Raw genomic sequence first — 6,899 nt, 5'->3', positions numbered from 1 at the left:
AGTTGTGGTTATTCTTTTGTGCCCTTGCCCTATTTTTTTTTTTATTCTTTTGATGTTTTGACTAACCACTCATGAGACAGAATACTCTCCCCAAATATTATAATTGGGTTTCTAAAAGTTCACAAATTAAAGAACTGTCCACTGAGGGGGCAGGGGGAGGACCATAAAATCAAATTTGAAAAGTCAAATAAATATTCTAAATCGGCTAAAATAAATCTGCAAAGAAAAAGCGAAAGATAGACAACAGTAACAATAGTTATACATTGCAAATGAGTAATAGATAAAAGTGCTACATTACTATTTTATGATGTCACTTATTAGAAATTGTTTATAATCTCCCCAATTTTGAAAATAACTTGTTTATTCACTGTGAGGTTTTGTTCTTAAACATAAAATCCTCACAGCACAGTGAACTTTTTTCCTGGGTCAAATGCTGCATGTTTCCCTATGTTATGACTTGGAGCAGCTAGTTCCTGGGTCCCAGGTCTCGCCTTAGGCCCCATGGCCAGCCTCAGCCTTCTCCGGTCACCTCACCCCAGAGCCCTCACCTCCTCCTGGCTCCTCTCAGGTGCACCACTATACATGCAGACCTGAGGCCAAGGTTTAATTTTCCTCAATTGCTTTTATCTTTCGTAAGATGACCTCGTAAAGGGCTCTCCTTCTGCTCTGTTGGCTATTTCCCTTCTCTATTCCTAATCTCTGGCTCCTTCTTTTCCCCTTAGGAGTTGACATGCAATTGGCCTGTTCTAGAATCAAATTCTCCCCAATTTTGACAAGATATACAGAAGTAAATCTTATGCTACAATTTAATGAAGCAAGAACCTGCAGTTAAGGGCAGATTGACTAAATACCTAAATACTTAGAGATAGTCACAAGAAGAGTAGCCCAGAGGAAGAGAAAAATCACATCTCTACTGCCGGGTATGCCTCTCAGAGAACCCCTTGCCTTCCAAGGGCTGGATGAGGTCGCCTGGAAGTGTGACTATTGTCCTAAGAAACAGCCTATTCAAAAACACTAAAAAGTCCAGGATTAGCTGGCTGCCAGGGTGCACACCAATCATGCCAGCTACTCTGGAGGTCGAGGCAGGAGGATACCAAATTTGAGGCCAGTGTGGGCAATGTAGCAACAACCTCATCTAAAAAAAAGGTGGGAGGGGTAGTTCAGATATTTTGCTTGCCTGGCAGTTCAAAATGCAAGCCCTCTTTTATGATGAGGCAATTATGAATTCCAGAGAACAATTTTTAGATAAGAATGGTAATTAATAGGCATCCTATATTTCAATGCCAATCACTAAACCACGATTCTGTGGAGTCATTCTCACTCACCCACTGAGCTTCACCCTTTGTCTTCCTATGTATGCTTCCAGAAACCACTTCACCTCCCCCATCACTGGCTTTTCTCCTTCTGTGTTGTAAAGTCTCAGGGCCAATACACTGAAGAGAAGCCAGTTGCTAATACTAGAAAGAAAAGAAATACTAGTGGAACCTCAGCCATTCGATCAAATCATACAGATTTGGTCTTTGAAGAGATGGGCTTGACCATGCTGATGGACTGTAACTCTGGAAGAAAGGTTATCCTCCACCACAGTTAAGCAAATAATTTTTAATTAAACATGTGTGTGTGTGACAGTCCCTAGGCTAGGTGCTTCAGAGGATCCTGAAGTAAGGGACATCACAGAAAAGCCCAGCAGCCCTGGAATCAAAGAGACCTTGTTTCTATCCAGGCTCCACTGCAACTGAGTTAAGTGAATCATTAAAACTCTCTAATTTTGTTTTCCTCATTAGTAAAAGAGGGAACTGACTATCAGGGGTTTGGCAAGAATTAAATTAGATCATATGGGGCTGGAAGTTTGGATCGGCAGTAGAGAGCTTGCCTAGCATGTAGAAGGCTGTGAGTTCCATCTCCATCAACCAAAACAAAACTAAATCAAACTAGATCATATGTACTGGAGAGCTGGATCAGGATCATTATTATTACAAGGAAATGTATTTTCTCAGGAAATACTGCATTTACCTGAAGAAACAAAATAAATTATCAAATATTAAATGGTTCAGTGGTAGCAATAAGTGCCATTGGAATTCAGAACTGGACCATGAATACTGTTCTTAAATAACTTACTTCTGATACCCCATGAGGAGGATATACTCCCAAAAAATTAGGAGCAGAAGTAACAAAAAGTATGGAGAAGAAATGTTTTAAAGGAATTAAATCAAAATCCACACCTACATAACCCATGGAGCATGGTTTATGCCAGAGATAATTCAAGTCCCCATGACTTTCTAAAGGAAGTAAGAATGTATCCACAGAATAATAGATATTTAAAAAGTTGATAGAGCTGTATAATGAAATACTATGTATCTGTTAAGAAAAATGGGGAAGATATTTATATCTGCCTTGAAAAGAGAGAATACATTGTCAATTTTTTAAACATAAGTTTAAGGACAAACTTATTTTGGTTGTTTATTAAATATGTTTTCCTTTGAGGTTTGGAATTATCTGAAAGACTTTGTGCTTGCCTTCACTATTGCGTTCTTTTACCATTTAGTAACAAAAAAGAAATATGTTCTAAGAAAGACAAAAAGAATCTGTGAAAGGAGGGGAAGGAGAACAGGAGACTTCTCAAACCCCCAAATAGAACAAAAGGCACTTTCCTATCGAATGAGCAATGGGGCTGAAAATGTGTGTTTCCAATGTGAAATGAATAGGGATGTGGTAGCCCTTTGCCAGGGCAGTCAGTGTCAGGAGGAGATAAGATATCTGCTCCCCGACACACTGTTGATTTGGGGGAACCATAGATATCTCGCTCAGAGCATTCTTTCCATCAAAGTGTTCAGCATGACTCAATAACATGTGGTAAGCACCATTTGAATGACGGTATAAAAGGACAAAGAAAATACCTGCCTCCTGGGCTGTGTGGAGACCTACACTTCACTGTGGACGTTCATTCATTTATTCATGTGTTCAGTGAACAGTTACTGATGTGCAGACAGCCAGGATGCTGGCGACTAGGTGAGTCTGCCCTGTCCCAGGCTGTTGAGCTCCCTCTCTTTTTTTTTTTTTTTTTTTGGTAACCCAGTGGTGCTTAACCACTGAGCCACATCCCCAGCCCTTTTTATATTTTATTTAGAGACAGGGTCTCGCTAATTTGCTAAAGGCCTCACTAAGTTGATGAGCTGGCTTTGAACTTGTGACCCTCTTGCCTCAGCCTCCCAAACCTTTGGGATTACAGGCATGCACCACTGGGCCCAGCTGGCTTCTCTATTTGACACCATCATCAGGATAGCAGCAATAGTGAAGGCTGAAGTGACCCAGGAGTATTCCCTATAAGTGAGTATAAAGGAAGTAATAGCCTCGCATATAAAGTGTGAAGAATATCGACACTCCGAAAGTGAAGCGACTCACCCAGGGCAACACAGCTTCCAAGTGGCCTTTTCACCAGGATTTAAATGCTCATATCTTGCTTCTTTCAAATGTGCCAACACATATGTTAAGTGCTGAAAATGCAATTAAAAGAAAAGCAGGCCCCTGGCATCTGGAAACTGGCAAATACACAAGGCCTCGGTGTTGGTATGATTATCCTGGCCCTCACTCCTGAGCCAGGGTATTCTCCTGTTGGACACAACCTCTCAGGATACCAGCACCAGCCAAGAGGTCACTCTGTGACCCTGGTGAAGTGGGGCAAGAAACAAGGTCACTCTGTAAACCTGGGTAAGCACAGACAAATATAAGAGCATCACGCAAACCACAATACCAGAACTTATCCTGCAGAAAATAAATGACTGCAGTTTAACATTTGAGCCTTGCTTCATTTCTCCCACCTCGTCAATAGCATTTATGAAGATATCCAAAGAATTATATCTACTGATTGGCAGCATCTGATCCAAAAGATTCCTTGAATCCTCCTCCAAATCACCTGACATGAGCCTGAATCCTACAATAGGTACTTTTGAATACTATCTTGCTGAGATGTTCCCTGCAACCCTGGAGTAAAGTCTCCTTTTTGCTGAATTGTACACTGAGCCTCATTTGTTTACCCACAGGCATGTTCTTGGTGGCTGCAGGGCATTGATAAAAATGGAGGTTCCCCCAGATTCAGCTGAAGCCCTCACTGCCTGTGACTTGGACCCCTGGATTCACACAGTAACTCTCAATCAGCAATGTGACTGGTTAAGTCACCTGTGTCTGACCGGGAGGTGAGGGCCTATGGAATTGAGCCCTGATATTTCCTTGAATCAGCATTGGGTTTGTTTTGCTTTACTTGGAATAAGGTCCCTTGGGATTTTGATATTATATAATTAGGTTTATATTATTCTTTGGTGAAGTGATATAAAATGCCCTCTGCCTTCAAGGAGTTTAAAATCTAATTGGATATCAATCTACACTATACATTTTCACATTTCCACTGTGAGTAGTGAAATTAAAATCTGACTGAAATTTTACTTATTAACATTGGCATTTTAGGAATATCCAGCATTCACAGAGCATTTACAAACTCAGGTGGTGTGCTCAGTACTCCAATTTGGTCATCTTCTTTAGTTCCCACTACCATCTCATGAGGCAGGAACCATGATTACTCCCTATTACAGATGGCACCAATGAGTCCTGAGACTTTTTTTTATTCTCTGATGATGCATTTCCAAAGGTCAAGACACAAGGCAGAGCTGGGATTTGAAAGCAGACAAAATGTTTAAACCCAACACTTCCTAGTATACTTCATACTACATGTTCATTTTTATAACATTTCTCTGGAAAGCACTTTTCTATGACCCAGGTTTGATCATACCATGGTTCAAATCATGTCTATCCACTTAGGAAGTGCTGTGCAGTTTAATTTTTCACAACAGAAAGCAAAAGCTATAAAGTGAATATTAAGCATCACTCCCTCCAAAACAATTGTATTAGTATTTTCTGAATGTCTTCAAGCTTCAGATTACAGCCTCAAACTCCCAGGACTCCAGCAAGATCTTTCAGGGCCCCATTTTCTGGGGAAGATAAGAGACCTGGCTGTTATCATCGACACGACCAGCCTTTATCCAGGCCAGACACTTGGAGAATTTGCTCTTCCTGTTTCATCCTCCTCCCCCAGGAAAACACAGGTGAAATGCCACCCCATTCTGTAGCTATAAATTCCATGCAAATGTACTTTTGCATCCTCAAGCCTAAAAGAATTGGTGTGAGAGTCTAAATATTTTGACTCTAAATTGGAATTTGTTTGGATGACCCAGGCACATTTGTGACCATGTGGCAAAAATAAGAGAAGGAAGGTCCACTTCCTTCCTACCTTACACCAGAGGGCAGAGATGACCCTGCTTCCACACACAGGAGGTGTTAGCATCTGAGTGTACTCATGAGTCATTATTTGGGTGTGGAAGGGTCAGAGTCTATAGTCCACAGGAAACCACCTTTGGGACAAAGCAACACACTAACACCGAAGAAGAAAGAGGCCAAAAGAGAAACCAGAAAGGAAATAACTTGGCAAATGTAATTGAAGAAATGAAATGTCTTTTTGGCATGCAAGCAGACTACATGTAACATCCACTCACAGTTCATATAAAGCTCCATTTAGAGTACCCACTCCATGCCTTCTTTCCACACTAAGTTCCTCCAGGATCCCTGTGCTCCTCTTGTCTGCTGAAGAAAGGTGAAGTCTGAGGGGCCAGAATGAAAGGGAGCCTCAGGGGCAGGCAAAGGGTGTGTCCTCTTCTCTAGAGCAGAGGAAAGCAAGAGGGTTGACAGGAGGAAGTTGAGAGGAGGTCCAAGGTCTGGAGGCATCTGTGACAGAACAGACGAAGGTGATCAGGGGAACCTGAGAAAGGGAGGGGAAAGGAAGAGGTGCTGACGTGGAGACGACATCGAGATGAACATTAATGACTGGACATAGTAAGAGAGGAAAGGCAGCATGAAACCAAGTGGCCAGACTTGAGCTGCTTTGGAGAGGTGATCTGGGGGAAGTGTGGGCAGGACGCTCTCACTGAAACCAACAGAGAAGCGTCAAGGAAAGCCAGCTTTATAATTAAGGCAAACTCAGTGAATCTGGAGTGTCTGCAGACTCTCTGAGGAAATGCACAATCTGTCCTCAACTACAGCTAGCTGTAGTTCCGTCAGGCAGGAATGGAGACCCAGGGACGGATGCTGGGTGCGTGTTGGGTAAAACACCATACAGAGTGACATAGTGTCAGGGAAAGATGTATGGGGAAAACAGTTTTCCAAAAATATTCTATTCCTGGTGTCTCCCTAATCTGTTCTCAACCAGGTGCCTGAAGAATAAAGTCTAGGCTCTCTCTGGAATATTCTTTCCATCTTTATTCTCACTCACTGAACTGTCCCAAGGTTCATTTAAAAAGTCAACTCTTAAATGTTCAAAACCTCTAGCAATTAGAGAAATGCAAACCAAACTACACAGATTTGATCTCCAGTCAGAATGGCAATTATCAAGAATACAAGCAACAATAAATATTGGTGAGGATGTGGGGGAAAAGTTTCACTCATACATTGTGGTGGGACTGCAAATTGGTGCAACCACTCTGGAAAGCAGTATGGAGATTCCCCAGAAAACTTGGAATGGAACCGCCATTTGACCCAGCTATCCCACTCCTTGGCTTATACCCAAAGGACTTAAAATCAGCATACTACAGTGATACAGCCACATCAATGTTTATAGCAGTTCAATTCACAATAGCTAAACTATGGAACCAACCTAGATGCCTTCAACAGATGAATGGATAAAGAAGTTGTGGTACATATACATAATGGTCTTAAAGAAGAAAGGAATCATGGCATTTGCTGGTAAATGGATGGAGCTGGAGAATATCATGCTAAGCAAAATAAGCCAATCCCAAAGAACCCAAGGCTGAATGTATTCTCTGATATGTGGATGCTAATTCACAATAGGGGGGTGC

Source organism: Sciurus carolinensis, chromosome 12 (assembly GCF_902686445.1).
Source record: "Sciurus carolinensis chromosome 12, mSciCar1.2, whole genome shotgun sequence".
NCBI classification, from domain to species: domain Eukaryota; kingdom Metazoa; phylum Chordata; class Mammalia; order Rodentia; family Sciuridae; genus Sciurus; species Sciurus carolinensis.
This window is presented reverse-complemented; position numbering follows the sequence as displayed.